Genomic DNA, 17,367 nt, shown 5'->3' on the forward strand with positions numbered 1-17,367 from the left:
GTACATTTTTCGACGAGGAAACTGTCGAGGATCCCGTCGAGCCAAAAAGAGAGCATGTTCTCTTTTTCCTTGACGGGAATGAAGAAACTTGCCTTGTCGAGTTCCTCGACAGCCTAACAAGGAACTCGACGAGGAAAACAATGTGTTTCGCCCGTCGAGTTCCTTGGTTGTGTGTACGAGGCTTCAGGCCTCGTACACACGACCAAGTTTCTCGGCAAAAACCAGCAAGAAATTGCTGGGATTTTTGTTTTGCCGGGGAAACCGGTCGTGTGTACATTTTTCGACGAGGAAACTATCGAGGATCCCGTCGAGCCAAAAAGAGAGCATGTCTTCTTTTTCCTCGACGGGAATAAAGAAACTTGCCTTGTTGAGTTCCTCGACAGCCTAACAAGGAACTCGACGAGGAAAATTATGTGTTTCGCCCGTCGTGTGTACGAGGCCTCAGAAGGTCCCTAAATCAAGCCACCTAGCAAAGAATAAAAAATAAACCTAAGTAAGCTGTTTCACCTCCCAAGGTTTTTGTTGTATTCATTTGCAAATACATGTGGAGGTCACAAGACACCTCTTGAGTCTCTAAACTATTAGACCTATAAAGCAATGCATAAACAGAAGAACAAAGTATTTTTTGGAAATCAGTGGCCAAAACCCTGTGAACAAAAAAATTTGAAACTGGGACACAGTATTATTCCAACCTCCAAAAGGAAAGGGCTCAACCTCCGATCCCCTTAGGAAGGAAGGTTCCTGACAAGGGAAAGGCACCCCGCTCTTTAGGGACATGCCGAAGCCTATCCTCCAAGAACTTGGTAAGGGTTCTCCAGAAGAGAGGCATTCAATGGGAAGAGCAAAAAGACCCCAAAAGCCAAAGATACTCTCCTCTACATTAGGGCAGGCCCCAAAATACCTGTACCCTCCATCTCTGTAAGTCAAAAAACAACAAACCACGTGTAGCCGGGTGCTGCCTGCAGGCTGTGTTCTCTTGTGCTGCTCTCTCTCTCCCAACCCTCACACAAATCCCACTGCTGAGTGTGCTGTTGAACTGTGTGTGCAGAGTGGTGCAGTGGCGAGACGTGTATGCCAGCTTGTTTCATCCCTCGCCAGGGCCGTTTGAAAAAATTTGGGGGCCCCAAGCAAAATGGGGGCCCCCAAGCACCCCCTCCCCCACATGCAAAGCCTACGTTAGCGCTACACTATTTTTTTTCCTATTCTTACCTCCCCTTCTTCCCTGTAGGCTGCCGCTGTAGTGTGGTCGAGCTCCCCTTCCCCCTGCCTCTTCCCCAGTCCCCTAACAGATAGTGCACTTCCTGTCAGTCCGGCCAGGAACAAGAAACTGAATCTCCTATACCATGCGCGGTACCGCGGTAAAAAAGCGTGAATTGCTATACCCAAGGCAGGTCTTTGGGCCAGTATAAAAACTGGACTTGCCATAAGAAGCGAGTGGAAAAAAAGCAATAAGTGACGTGACCTAGTCATAGTGCAACTCAGTGGGGTCCCAAATCCATAGTGCTATTCCAGCACCCCTGGGATACCACCTCAAGGAGGCACATCACTGGGAGAGCTCCTTTCACCTACCCGTCCCTGATCAGATAAATGTAGCCCCGCTCTTACCAGAAAGGCGATAGCACTTAGGAAGAATTCCGCATGCAACTGGTGATGAGCCCGGAAATCAGGCCAGATTCAGCTTGGGAGAAAAGGATCCATCCCACAGTACCTACCTTATTACATCAAGAATTACTGACTGAATAATTAGCTCCAGGGTTGCCAAGCTGTTAGTATCCCCACAGCCGATCCAGTGGTCCAGGGATTTAAAATCCCAACTCCTCTATCTTTACTCTGTCAGCACTTCTGGAACGGACCAGATTTGGGTAGTGCTGTCAATGTGCTGGCACTTACCATTCAGAATCAATCTGGTCCATGCTGGAAGAGCTGACGGAGAAGAGCATGGATATTTTTAATCCTTGGATCACTGGAGTGGCAGCGGGGGTGCTAACAGCGCAGCAATCCTGGAGGTAAGTACATCTGTGACCAGTGTAGTCGTGGCGAGGGTGTCCGTGTAAGTTCCCCTTTATATTTTTTCTCTAAAGGTGAACAAATCATTTAAGACAAAACTATTCTGTTGTGCTTTGTTTAGGGTGGAGAGGGATTAGAACAGCTGTCAGGCTTTATTGTTGCCTGTGCCCCCATTAGGGAGATTCACTGGGCCAGATTCAGAAAGATCAGCGGATCTTTCTGCTGGCGTAACGTATCGCATTTACGTTACACCGCCGCAAGTTTTTGAGGCAAGTGCTGTATTCTCAAAGCACTTGCCTGTAAAGTTGCGGCGGCGTAGCGTAAATTACCCGGCGGAATTCAAATTCGTCAGGTAGGGGGCGTGTATCATTTAAATGATGTGCGTCCCCGCGCCGAACGAACTGCGCATGCACCGTCCGCGACTGAATCCCAGTGCGCATGCTCCAAATGACGTTGGCAACTCGTCATGCTTTCGACGTGAACGTAAATTACGTCCAGCCGTATTCGCGAACGACTTACGCAAACGACGTAAAAATGTCAAAACTTGGCGCGGGAACGACGGCCATACTTAACATTAGCTACCCCTCATATAGCAGGGGTAACTATACACCGGAAAAAGCCGAACGCAAACAACATAAAAAAAAAGCGCCGGGCGGTCGTTCGTTTCTGAATCAACGTAACTCCTCATTTGCATATTCCTCGCATAATAATACGGAAGCGCCACCTAGCGGCCGGCCTGGAATTGCAGCCTAAGATCCGACGGTGTAAGTCACTTACACCTGTCGGATCTTAGGGATATCTATGCGTAACTGATTCTATGAATCAGGCGCATAGATACGACCGTCGGAACTCAGAGATACGACGGCGTATCAGGAGATACGCCGTCGTATCTCCTTTCTGAATCCGGGCCACTGTCTCTATTTGTCCTGTTTACTGTTAAAAGTGAAAGTGAAAGAAAATCCCACATTTTGGGTTGTGTTCAAAACAGGAATAGAGGGGAATCTTTCAATGAGGACACTATTTCTGGTGATAACTAGGGATTCTCTTATGTTGGAGGGATTTCCTCTCAACCCCCAGTTATGTAAATAAAAGTGGCAAGGATAGGGATAGGCCATGGCCATATTTGGTCCAAGATATTTGCCCCTTTGTTTTTATTTAGCTGCATGTCATTTGCAGTGAGTGCAGTGACTGGATTGGACGTGTCCATTAAGAATGCGCAGAAGACATATATTTTCCACTGTTTTATATATACTTCACTGACTGCACTGTATATTCTCCACTGTATTATATATATACTACACTGACTGCACTATATACTCTACAATTTATTATACATACCGTACTTACCGGGGTATAGCGCGCTCCCACGTATAGCGCACACCCCTAAACTTGACCCGGATTCCTGTGAAAAAAAGATTTTTTGTGCTTACAGTTTTGGTGTCTTCCGCGGCGTCCATCGGCGGCCTCGTCGGGTCCGGCGTCCGTCTGCGGCTTCGGGTGTCCTCTTCGTCGGGTCCGGCGTCCTTCTGCGGCGTCCTCCCCGCTCGTTTCCCGCGCCAAGTTTGAATACTGCGCCGACATATACCGAGCGCAGTACACTCGTGTATCGTCGGGCAGGCTCGGCTACTCTCGTGGTGACGTCCTGTACGTCCAGGACGTCAGCGCGAGAGGCGCCGAAACTGCCCGAAGATACACGAGTGTACTGCGCTCGGTATATGCCGGCGCAGTATTCAAATTCAGCGCGGGAAAGCGGGTATCGGCGTATACCGCGCACCCACGATTTTGCCCTGATTTTCAGGGCAAAATAGTGCGCGGTATACGCCGATAAATACGGTATATACTGCACTGATGGCACTATATACTCTCCACTTTATTATATATACTACACTGCTTACATTATATACTCTGAACTGTATTATACACACTATACGGACTGCACTATATTCTCTGCACTGCATTATATATACTATACGGACTGGACTATATACTCTGAACTGTATTATATATACTATATGGACTGCACTATATACTCTGCACTGTATTATATATACTATACGGACTGCACTATATACTCTGAACTGTATTATATATACTATACTATACATTAGGTATCCACTCCAAACTCTGTAAATTACCCTTTCATCTTTTCTTTCCCTCTGGCTTCTTTTCCCTCTTTCTACCCGCCAACATGCTCATTCTAATCTTTTTCCTTGCAGTAACGCCCTCTCTCCTCAAACTTTAATTTCTTTAACCCCCTTCTCCACCCCAAAACCTGTACATATCCATACCTCCCAACTGTCCCTGATTTCAAGGGATTGTCCCTGATTTGGAGCAATGTCCCTCTGTCCCTCATTCTCCTCATTTGTCCCTCAGTTTGGTCTGATCTATATAGTTGTATATAAAATGCACTTTTTATCTATCAAAAAGTGTTTCCCAGAGCTAAACCTTTCATCTGATTTCTAAATTGCTGCATTTGTAAATTCCAAAAGCCAATATAAAGAAATAGTAGTGGTAAAAAAGCACTTGTGGGTTTAACCAATCTTATTTTTTTTGTACAATTCTCCTTTAAGGGGGCGTGGCAAGGGGTGTGTCCTATGCCTACATACTTTTGCTGATAGGTGTCCCTCATTCCCATCTCTGAAAGTTGGGAGGTATGCATATCCCCTCACTTTTACACTCTCAATATTACTGCACTTATAACCTCCTGCTCATTCTGAGCCCACACAACGCCACGCTTCCATTTCACTGCAGCACCTGCCCTCGTATAGATCCCACTCGCACCTTACTGCCCTCACCCTCCTACTTTCACTAATGTCTGGGGATATTGCCCAAAAACCCTGGCCCTCCTCCAGCGAACTCTATCCCCAGAACTGGCAGTCTACCTTCTCTGAGAATAGCTGTAACTCTCTTATCGCAAATTCCCCTGATTCAACCCCACCCTTATGTGTGCCCTCTGGAATGCCCGCTGTGTCTCTAGCAAACTTGCCTTTGTCAATTACCTTTTCCTCTCCAACTTCCTCAATCTTCTTACTACTACCAAAACATGGCTCCAGGAATCCGACACTGCCTCTCCAGCTGCCCTCTCCCATGGTGGCCTCCTCTGGACTCACTCACCAAGATCCAGTAGATGAAAAGGAGGCAGATTTGGACTTCTCCTCTCCCCAAAAAGCACCCTCCAGGTTCTTCCTACACCTCCCTCACTTTCCCTCTGTTCCTTTAAAGTGCACTGCATTCGACTTTTTTCTCCAGAGGGTTGCAGTACTTTACCGACCTTCCGGCCCTGTGTCGCGTTTTCTTGATGACTTCTCTGCATGGCTACCCTACTTACACTCCTCTGAAGTACCTTCCATCATCCTTGGAGACTTTAACATTCCAATCAATGCTAACACCTCAGCCACTTCTCAACTACTCAATTTTAACTACCTCCTTCAACCTAACACAGTGGACACAAACCACCACTCACTCCAAAGGCAACACTCTTGACCTCATATTCTCCCACCTCTGCACTCCCTGCAACTTCTCTAAAACCCCCTTTCTTCTCTCCGATCACAACCTCATCAGTTTCACACTCTCCCTGTCTCCTACCTCCCATGCGGCCAACCTGCAGTCACCAGCAGGAACCTTCGCCACCTCAACCCTTCCCTTCTTCATTCTGCTACTGATTGCCTTTATGACAAAATCACACCCCTACAACCCTGGCAAACAGATGACACCAGAAGTCTCAAGAAACAAAGCTATACTCTTGAGTGAGTGTGGCGTAAAACGAAATCCGTACAAGACTTCACCCTCTACAAATCTGCCCTTCTCAAATACGACTCCTGCCTCCACTCCGCTAAACAAATCTACTACAACACTTTTATCAAATCCCACTCATCAATGCCTTGTCAACTCTTTTCTACCCTTAATTCCTTACTCCACCCCCCCCCCGCCTCCACCCACCAACTTGCTTACTGCCCAGGAAATTTCCAATCGCTTCAAATACAAAATCTACACAATTCGTCATGAACTCGTCTTCCACCAACCAACACACCAAGTCCAACACCACACTTAACACTTTCCTCCTTCAATCCTGTTAGCTCTGAGGAAGTTTACAAGCTTCTTTCCACAGCCCACTCGGCCACCTGTACCCTAGAACCTGTCCCCTGGCAACTACTGTGTTTACCTTTCTGCTCTATCCTAAACTCTCTGGCCTCGTACACACGACCGAGAAACTCGACGGGTGAAACACATCGAGTTCCTCGTCGAGTTCCTTGTTAGGCTGTCGAGGAACTCGACAAGCAAATTTTCTCCATTGCCGTCAAGGAAATAGAGAACATGCTCTCTTTTTGGCTCGTTGAGTTTCTCGACAGTTTCCTCAACGAAAATGTACACACGACCGGTTTCCTCGGCAAAAAAATATCTCCCAGCAAGTTTCTTGCTGGTTTTTGCCGAGAAACTCAGTCGTGTGTACGAGGCCTCTAACTCACATCTCTTCTGGCACCTTTCCCTCTCCGCTCAAACATGCACTGGTTACCCACATGCTTAAAAAACCCTCACTGGACCCCACCTGTTTGAATAACTTAAAACCTATTTCCCTGCTCCCATTTGCGTCCAAGCTTCTTGAATGCCTTGTCCACAACCGTATGAATTGCCACCTCACTGACAACAACCTTCTCGATCCCTTTCAGTCTGGCTTCCGCCCACAACATTCCACTGAAGCTGCCTTACTAAAACTCACCAGTGACCTTCTGACTGCTAAAACCAATGACCACTACTCCATACTCATACTCTTAGACCTTTCTGCTGCCTGGCCTTTGGCACCCTGCTTTTGGCCAATCATGGCTTTCACAGCCCATCACGCTGTGATTGACCAAAGCATACAGGTCAGGTGCATGCTTTGGCCAATCAGCAGCTGTCAATGCATATCGTAGTGCATTATGGAGCGCTCTGTGGCGGTCGAAAGTTGCCATAAGCGCCCCATATGTTCGTTTGTTCTACAAACAAATGAACACCCAATGTTTGAGTTGAACTTATGTTCAATTCAAACATCGGGACCATTCCTAGTGTCCAACAGCTGGCTTTTTTTCTTTCAAATACTGGACAAAGAATTTACCTGCACTATGGATACTGTAAACCCATGCAACAAATAACTTAAAAGAGAAGTATGGCATTTTTTTAGGATTCAAACTTACCCTACCTGTCCCCCGCTGGGTCTAACACTGAGAACTGAGATATCAAACACCACCGATCACTCAGTTCTCACAGCTCCCTGAGCAGAGAGCTGGTGACTATCAGGCACCACTCTCTGCTCTGCCCCCCCCCCCCCCCGTGCGCGTGGAGTGCAGGGCTGTGGAGGAGAGGGAACGGCCGGCTCAGGCTCTCAGCAGCTCCTGACTTCATTGTCACGATCTTCCCGGAGCCTGGACCGACTCTGTGACCTATCATATATATATATATCACATATATATATATATATATATGATTCTGCTCCAGGCACCCGCTGATCGGCGAGGAGACAGACTGGACAGAGCTCTGCATATATAAACAAGGCAGAGCTTTGCCTTGTCAGTGCAGATGTATTATATTTTGTTTCCTTTCAAAGCAGGGAATAAAGCCTATCCCTTCATGAAAACAGTACATACCGTATTTGCCGGCGTATAAGACGACCCCCTAATTTTCTAGCTAAAATGTTGGTTTTGGGATATACTCACCGTATAAGACGACCCCTCACTGTGCCATTATTACATGCCTAACTGTGCCATTATACATGCCTCACTGTGCCATTATTACATGCCTCACTGTACCATTATTACATGCCTCACTGTGCCATTATTACATGCCTCACTGTACCCAGGGCCGTCTTTAATATGGATTGGACCCTGGGCAAACATTTTCTTGCCCCCGCCCATGAAATTTAGCTCTCCACCCCAACATCTCAAAAAACAAACACACACATAGAATTATCCCCAAAAAAAAGGAAGTTGACAGGCTGCAGAGACAAAACTGCGCCCCCCCTGAATATTGCGCCCGGGGAAGCCGTACCGGCTGACCCCCCCCCCCCCCCCCACGCTACGCCACTGCATGCAGCATTTTAAAATTTCAGTGCCCTTGAAATCCACCCTGCTTTTGCACCATGCGACTTACCTGCAGTTCCTGCACTGGCAAGCTTGCTGCGTTTTTAGGTATGTGGGCCATGCATTTAAAAACACAGTGCGTTTGCATGACACAGTTAACGCAAATGCACTGTGTTTTTAAATGCATGGCCCACATACCTAAAAATGCAGCAAGCTCGCCAGTGAAGGAACTGCAGGTAAGTCGCATGGTGCAAAAGCAGGGTGGATTTCAAGGCCACTGAAATTTTAAAATGCTGCATGCACCTTTTTTTCTGTGGGAAACGCAGGCATAGCAGCCCATTCAAATGAATAGGATGCTGTGCCTTTGAAAATGTGGCCCCCAACCTGCATACATGTGAATCAGGCCTAAAGTAGGCCCATCAAGCAGTGTCTGCTCTGGTGGTGGCCCAGGCCATGCAAATAAATCCTTCTAGACACAGCCACAGCCTGGACTGGTCAGGATTTACTAACTAACTGTCTGGATTAACTACCTATATGGGAAGCAGGAGCCTAGGGAGGAGAAAGACCAACCTTGTCCGGTCCTGGCCAGCTCAGCTCGCTCTGATCAAAGACTGGAGAAAAAGATTGGACAGCCGCACTTCCACGAAATTCTTAAAATGTTGCCTTTAATGGTAAAAAATGGAAACAGCACACCAAGTCACAGCAGACAGTGGGGTGGATAGCTGTGTCTGCTGTGACTTGTGGTGCTGTTTCCATTTTTTACCATTAAAGGCAACATTTTAAGAATTTCGTGGAAGTGCGGCTGTCCAATCTTTTTCTCCAGTCTTTGCTCCATGCATTGCCTGCACCCACGCTTCTGAGAGGACACTGATTGCTGAGTGCACTCACCTGGAGCGGCAGTTTCTTATTTCTCAGCTCGCTCTGATCAGTGGCTGCCTGAGCTACCTCACTCACAGGAGCACTCTACTTCGGCTCCACTGCGCAGTCCGACTCCTACCTCCCCGAGGCCTCCCGCCGTGTAGTGCACACACCATTCACGGCAAGGGGCGGGGTCAGAGCGTCAGTGGAGCTCAAGGCCCCGCCCACTCCTCTCTCCTCGCTCCTTGCTAGAGAAAATATTCAGCAGCAGAGATTGCACAGTGCGCTGATGCCAGGCCCGGCCGGGTGCCGGCTTCTGTGCGCAGAAAGTGCAGTCAGGCGACGGGCGGACCGCGGCTTAAGGGGCAGCTCTGATTAAATTGAGCCCCTAAAGATTGACAGGGCCCTGGGCAGCTTCTCCTTTTTGCCCTGCGGTAAAGACGGCTATGACTGTACCATTATTATATGCCTCGCTGTGCAATTATTACATGCCTCACTGTACCATTCCATTCCCTGCCTCGACAATCTCCCTACCTTCTCCTGTTTGCAGAGTACAGACGGCGGCCATCCATTATTCAAAAGCCGCACCTCCTTCTCAGGCTGTTCCGTGATAGGATACACTAATTTTCCCAGCAGAGCCTCTGTTCAGTGTTCCGTCTATCATGGATGTCCTCTCGTCCGAGGCCGAGGATGAGAAGGCATCCATGATAGGCGGAACACTGAACAGAGGCTCTGCTGGGAAAATTAGTGTTCCGCCTATCACGGAACAGTTTGAGGTGGAGGCGCGGCTTTTGAATAATGGATGGCCGCCGTCTGACACACAGGTACCCGGCGTATAAGACAACCCCCGACTTTTGGGGCATTATTTTAGATGCAAAAGGTCGTCTTATACGCCGGAAAATACGGTAGTTTACACAAAATCACCGGTAAGACACACATTTAACTGTTTTAAAACCCTAGGGGGCAGATTCACAGACGAAGTACGCCGGCGTATCTACTGATACGCCGGCGTACTTTCAAATTTCCTGCGTCGTATCTTTAGTTTGAATCCTCAAACCAAGATACGACGGCATCTGGGTAAGATCCGACAGGCGTACGGCTTCGTACGCCTTCGGATCTTAGATGCAATACTTCGGTGCCCGCTGGGTGGAGTTTGCGTCGTTTTCCGCATCGGGTATGCAAATTAGCGATTTGCGACGATCCACGAACGTACGCGCGGCCGTCGCATTTTCTAACGTCGTCTGTAGTCGGCTTTTTCCGGCGTATAGTTAAAGCTGCTATTTTGTGGCGTATAGATAGACTTGCCATGTTAAAGTATGGCCATCGTTCCTGTGTCGAAATTAAAAAAAAAATTTTGCGTAAGTCGTCCGTGAATAGGGATGGACGTAAGTCACGTCTGAGTTAAAAAAATGACGTCGTTGCGACATCATTTCGCGCAAAGCACGGCGGGAAATTTCAAAACGGAGCATGCGCAGTTCAATCGGTGCGGGGACGCGCTTCATTTAAATGAATCACGCCCCCTACCCGCCGATTTGAATTCCGCCGCCAGAAATACACTACGCCGCCGTAACTTACGGCGCAAATTCATCCTGGATTTGACTTAAAGCCAGGTAAGATACGGCGGCGTAGCATATCTCTGATACGCTGCGCCTGTCCATTTGTATGTGAATCTGCCCCCATATGTTTAACCCCTTTCCAGTCAGTGTCATTAGTACAGTAGCAGTGTATATTTTTAGCACTGATCACTGTATTAGTGTCATTGGTTCCCACAAAGTGTCAAAAGCAGGCGTGCCCAACCAGTGACCCGGGGGCCACATGTGGCCCGCGGAGCCCTCTGATGTGGCCCGCGACCTCCTTCTTGGGGATGGCGGATTGGCAAGCCCAGGTCATGGGTTGCGGACCCGCCATCCCAGAAAATCTGTGTTGTTAATGAAGCCGGCGGTAGAGAAAGCAATCGGCTGTGGAGAACAGCTGTGTAAGCTGATGCTTCCTGTATAGCGCCAGCTCCTATCACAGGCAGTGATACCAAATGGAAGACTGTTATTAAAGGTCAGTTTATTACTAAAATTGCAGTGTATGTATGGGCATCTCTGACCAGTGGTTACTGAGCTGCTTTCAAACTGCGGGTTTAGTGAGCTTTCAGAAAGCGCACCACATCTGCAGGATATAATAGAAGTCTATGGCACAGGTGCACTGCGCTGCATTAGTGTAAAAACGGGCGTCTTAGGCCCCTTTCACACAATCAGTCCGACCCAATCGGACCCTCCATTCACCTCTGAAACTGCAGATGTAAACAGATTTGTTTCCATTTACACCCGCCTACCTCCAATCTGATACACTAAAAAAAAAAAAAAACAGAAGGGGACCATTCCCCTTCCATTTGGGCGTATCAAATCAGAGGACCCGTAGAGTAGAGTGGGCCGTGTCCGCTCTCCATATGCAGAGCGGACATGGACCTGTCATCAGCCTGCTCTGCTCATTGTGGCCCGCGACCAGTTACCAAGTCACATTAGTGGCCCTCGCTCTTCAAAAGGTTGGGCACCCCTGGTCAAAAGTGTTAGTTAAAGGGGTTGTAAAGGTAAAAAAAAAAAAATCCCTAAATAGCTTCCTTTACCTTAGTGCAGTCCTCCTTCACTTACCTCACCCTTCCATTTTGCTTTTAAATGTCCTTATTTCTTCTGAGAAATCCTCACTTCCTGTTCTTCTGTCTGTAACTCCACACAGTAATGCAAGGCTTTCTCCCTGGTGTGGAGAAAGCCTCTTGAGGGGGAAGGGAGCGAGCAGCAGTGTCAGGACGCCCACTAACACACAGCTCCTTTCTCTATCTGCAAAGTAGAGAGTGTTTTGACTCTCCTGCTCGCCCCTCCCCCCTCAAGAGGTTTTCTCCACACCAGGGGGGATGTATGCGACGCGGCTTTTTTTGGGCTGGGCGGTGGGGTTGTGTGGGAGGGTAAGCTCACTTTCTGGTTGCTGCCTGGTTTACCAGTGCCCATCAATGCTGACCACTAAACTCGCCTACCTGACACACTGACCATTACACTGTCCTACCTACCTGATATACATACATACACTGAAATACCTACCTGACATACATACATACATACACTGACCTACCTACCTGACATAAATACACTGACCTACCTGACCTACATACACTGACCTACCTGACCTACATACACTGACCTACCTGACATACATACACTGACCTACATACACTGACCTACCTGACCTACATACACTGACCTACCTGACCTACATACACTGACCTACCTGACATACATACACTGACCTACCAGACATACATACACTGACCTACATACACTGACCTACCTGACCTACATACACTGACCTACCTGACCTACATACACTGACGGTAGTGACATACATACACTACATACACTGACCTACCTGACCTACATACACTGACCTACCTGACATACATACACTGACCCACTTGACCAGGAGGAGACAGGCTTCTTCATGTGTCCTGCAGCAGCTCAGCTCAGCTGTAGTGTGCAGTGTGTGGCACGCCCAATGCCCATCTTAACAGCAGGCAGCCAGTTGCCGGAGGAGGAGAGGAGAACCACCCACCTGAGCGCCGAACTCGGATGTGGCGCGGCGGCCGCATTGTAATACCCGCCTTCTGGAGCCTGCAGCGCCTATGACCAGTGGGACGTCCATCATAGGTGCTGCAGGCTCCAGAAGGCGCTCAAGATCAGATGAGGTCCCCGCGCATTACACAAAAGGTCAAATGCGGCTGCTGCACAAAAGACTGCCGAACCCGCTGAGACACTTGGGGCTATTGGAGCCCACATTCAGGGCTCCAGCCTCAGTTGCCCCCCTTATCGATGCCTATGATTACTAGTATAAAAAATTCCAGTCTATATACCATAGTTATTATTATTATTATTATTATACAGGATTTATATAGTGCCAACAGTTTACGCAGCACTTTACAATATAAAGGGAGACAATACAGTTGCAATACAATAAAATACAGGAGGATTCAGAGGGCCTGCTCAGAAGAGCTTACAATCTAATAGGATGGGGCAGGTGGTACAAAAGGTTGTAACTGTGGGGAATGAGCTGATGAAAGTGGTAAAATATTAGTTGGAGACGTGATAGGCTTCCCTGAAGAGGTGAGTTTTCAGGGATCGCCTGAAGGTAGCAAGAGTAGGGGATAGCCGGACAGGTTGAGGTAGTGAGTTCCAGAGGATGAGAGAGGCTCTGGAGAAATCCTGGAGACGAGCTTGACAGTAGGAGGATATCAGTAGTTTGTAGATGCTATAACTTTTTCCCAAACCAAAAGTTTTCTTGCCAAAAATATGTAGCAGAATTATATTGGCCTAAATGAAATGTGATTTTTTTTTTATTATTATTATTATTTATTGGATATGTTTTATAACAGAAAGTAAAAAATGTTGTTTTTTTCCCCTCAAAATGCTCTTTTTTCATTAACCGCTTAACAACCGACGCATGTACATATACGTCGGCAGAATGGCACGAACAGGCAGAACGACGTGCCCGCACGTCGCTGCCTAGACGCGGGTCAGGGGTCCGATATGGGCCCCCCCCGGTACATGCGGCGGTCGGAAATCGTCGGGAGCGATCCGGGATGAGGGCGCAGCTATTCGTTTCTAGCCGCCCCCCTCGCGATCGCTCCCCGGAGCTGAAGAACGGGGAGAGCCGTATGTAAACACGGCTTCCCCGTGCTTCACTGTGGCGGCTGCATCGATCGAGTCATCCCTTTTTATAGGGAGACATAATCGATGATGTCAGACCTACAGCCACACCCCCCTACAGTTGTAAACACACACTAGGTGAAACATAACTCCTTCAGCGCCCCCTGTGGTTAACTCCCAAACTGCAACTGTCATTTTCACAATAAACAATACAATTTAAATGCATTTTTTGCTGTGAAAATTACAATGGTCCCAAAAATGTGTCAAAATTGTCCGAAGTGTCCGCCATAATTTCGCAGTCATGAAAAAAATCGCTGATCGCCGCCATTAGTAGTAAAAAAAAAAATAATTAATAAAAATGCAATAAAACTATCCCCTATTTTGTAAACGCTATAAATTTTGCGCAAACCAACTGATAAACGCTTATTGCGATTTTTTTTACCAAAAATAGGTAGAAGAATACGTATCAGCCTAAACCGAGGAAAAAATATGTTTTTTTATATATTTTTGGGGGATATTTATTATAGAAAAAAGTAAAAAATATAGAATTTTTTTCAAAATTGTCGCTCTATTTTTGTTTATAGCACAAAAAATAAAAACCGCAGAGGTGATCAAATACCACCAAAAGAAAGCTCTATTTGTGGGAAGAAAAGGACGCAAATTTCGTTTTGGTACAACATTGCATGACCGCGCAATTACCAGTTAAAGCAGCGCAGTGCCAAATTGTAAAAACACCTCTGGGCATTTAGCTGCATATTGGTCCGGGGCTTAAGTGGTTAATAGCGCAAAAAAAAAAAAAAAACAGTGGTGATCAAATACCACCAAAAGAAAGCTCTAATTTGTGTGAAAAAAAAATATTATATAGAAAATTATAAAGATACAAAAAAGGTTTTACCTGGAGATACACTTTAATAAAAAATATTACTATGGTTCATGCATACTCATCAAACTATAAACTGATGTAAAAGTGGAACATCCCTTTAAGAAATATTACAACAAAAAAAAAAAAGTTTCCTGGACTCCAGTTACTGTATATTCGCCATATTTCACTCTGGAGCCCCCTTCTGAAAATCCCTGGTAGGGAGGTAGGTATGTCATTGTATTTACAGGATAGACCTGCACCTGCCTCCTCCCAGCACCCCATTGCAGCTCCTCTGTGCACCTTCATGATAATGACAATACATATTAGCTTGATGGATGAATAATTATATATATACATATTAATTAGATCATTATAAAGATACAAACATAAAAAAAAAAAAAAAAGTTTTGCTTATTAGGAGATAGGGCCAGATCCACAGAGCGAGTACACCGGCGTATCTACTGAAATTTCCAAATCGTATCTTTAGTTTGAATCCTCAAACCAAGATACGACGGCATCTGGGTAAGATCCGACAGGCGTACGGCTTTGTACGCCTTCGGATCTTAGATGCAATACTTCGGCGCCCGCTGGGTGGAGTTTGCGTCGTTTTCCGCATCGGGTATGCAAATTAGCGATTTACGACGATCCACGAACGTACGCGCGACCGTCGCATTTTCTAACGTCGTCTGTAGTCGGCTTTTTCCGACGTATAGTTAAAGCTGGTATTTTTCGGCGTATAGGTAGACTTGCCATGTTAAGTATGGCCGTTGTTCCCGCGTCAAATTTTTTGCGGAAGTCATCCGTGAATAGGGATGGACGTAACTCACGTCTAAGTTAAAAAAATGACGTCATTTCGCGCAAAGCACGGCGGGAAATTTCTGGACGACGCATGCGCAGTTCATTCGGCGCGGGGACGCGCTTCATTTAAATGAAACCCGCCCCCTACCCGCCGATTTGAATTAGGCCGCCAGAGATACGCTACGCCGCCGTAACTTACGGCGCGAATTCGTTGAGGATTCGAACCAGCCCAAAGTAAGTTACAGCAGCGTAGCGTATCTCACATACGCTGCGCCGATCTAAATCTCTGTGGATCTGGCCCATACAGTTTAATAAAAAGTTTTGATTATTAGGAGATACAGTTTAATAAAAAAAGTTTTGATTATTAGGATATACAGATTATTTTTTTTTTAAATGCTTATTAGGAGATACAGTTTAATAAAAAAAATGCTTATTAGGAGATACAGTTTAATAACAAGTGTTGATTATTAGGAGTTACAGTTTAATTAAAAAAGTGGTTATTAGGAGATACAGTTTAATAACAAGTGTTGATTATTAGGAGTTACAGTTTAATTAAAAAAGTGGTTATTAGGAGATACAGTTTAATATAAAAAATGGTTATTAGGAGGTACAGTTTAATAACAAGTTTTGATTATTAGGAGATACAGTTTAATAAAAAAAAGTGTTGATTATTAGGAGATACAGTTTAATTTGAAAAAAAAAATGGTTATTAGGAGATACAGTTTAATAAAGAAAAAAATGGTTATTAGGAGATACAGTTTAATAAAAAAAAGTTTTGATTATTAGGAGATACAGTTTAATAAAAAAAAAGTTTTGATTATTAGGAGATAGTTTAATAAAAAAAAAAATATTATTAGGAGATACAGTTTAATTTAAAAACAAATATTATTAGGAGATACAGTTTAATAAAAAGTTTTGATTATTAGGAGATACAGTTTAATAAAAAAAATGGTTATTAGGAGATACAGTTTAATATAAAAAAATTGCTTATTAGGAGATACAGTTTAATAAAAAGTTTTGATTATTAGGAGATACAGTTTAATAAAAAAAGTTTTGATTATTAGGAGATACAGTTTAATTTGAAAAAAAAATGCTTATTAGGAGATACAGTTTAATAAAGAAAAAAAATGGTTATTAGGAGATACAGTTTAATAAAAAAAAAAGTTTTGATTATTAGGAGATATAGTTTAATAAAAAGTTTTGATTATTAGGAGATAGAGTTTAATAAAAAAAAAATGGTTATTAGGAGATACAGTTTAATAAAAAAAAATGGTTATTGGGAGATACAGTTTAATAAAAAGTTTTGCTTATTAGGAGATACAGTTTAATAAAAAGTTTTGCTTATCAGGAGATACAGTTGAATAAAAAGTTTTCTATGGTGTGTACACAGTTGATGTAAAAGTGGAACATCCCTTTAAGAAATGTTGCAAAATGTAAAAAAAAAAGAATAAGTCTTCTATCCTCCCAGCAGCAGCATTGGCATCTTCTCGTGCAGAGCCCCCTCCTGCAGATCCCTGGTAGGGTGGGAGGTTTGGAGGATTGTGCTCCTCTTGCAGCACCTCATCCTGCACCTCCCTCCCTCCACACACCAGAGCAGTGCAGCAGTGCAGCTCCTCTGTCCACCCCAGTGCAGGAGAAGGAGGAGGAGGAGGAGGAGGAGGAGGACAGCTCCCTGAATACATCAAACACCGCTTGTCCCCGTTTGAAGCTGCAAATCCGGAGCACTTTGTTATGCTAATGAAGTCTGACATCACTTGTGTGATCAAAGCCAATGACAGGAATATAAGCAGGTTGTGGAGCGGTGAGGGGCAGAACAGCCTCTAGCTGGCAGTATCCTCCAGGACTTCACACCAGCACCTTCTACTTCTCCAGGACTGTACACTGCGCTGATTCCTATGGATGATCATCTGTGTGATCAGCACTTCTCCTCCTCCTGACACCCAGCACCAGGGATATTACACTGCACTCTGCACTCTGGGACAAGGACAGGGACAAGGACTGACTGCCTGCAGGGACAATTACAGGGATTCTGCTTTGGCTGGACAAGTGACTCTGAGATCACACATCATGGTGAGTGCTGCTGGGATCTGTGCATGGAAAGGATGGG

At 45.6% G+C, this 17,367-nt stretch overlaps 1 protein-coding gene across 3 annotated transcripts in view; it reads left to right on the forward strand.

Annotated features, from left to right (window-relative positions):
• The window catches only part of WNT11 (Wnt family member 11), a 160,648-nt gene that overhangs the window by 23,223 nt on the left and 120,058 nt on the right, over nt 1-17,367 (forward strand). The window contains exon 1 of one of the 3 annotated variants that reach the window (XM_040340019.1): nt 16,860-17,330. The exons of the other annotated variants lie outside the window; for them this stretch is intronic. The gene's annotated coding sequence lies outside the window, so the exon portion shown is untranslated. Of the gene's footprint in view, nt 1-16,859; nt 17,331-17,367 lie in introns of those variants that run through there. 3 annotated transcript variants of the gene reach the window in all.

This window comes from Rana temporaria, chromosome 2, assembly GCF_905171775.1.
Source record: "Rana temporaria chromosome 2, aRanTem1.1, whole genome shotgun sequence".
Taxonomy (NCBI): domain Eukaryota; kingdom Metazoa; phylum Chordata; class Amphibia; order Anura; family Ranidae; genus Rana; species Rana temporaria.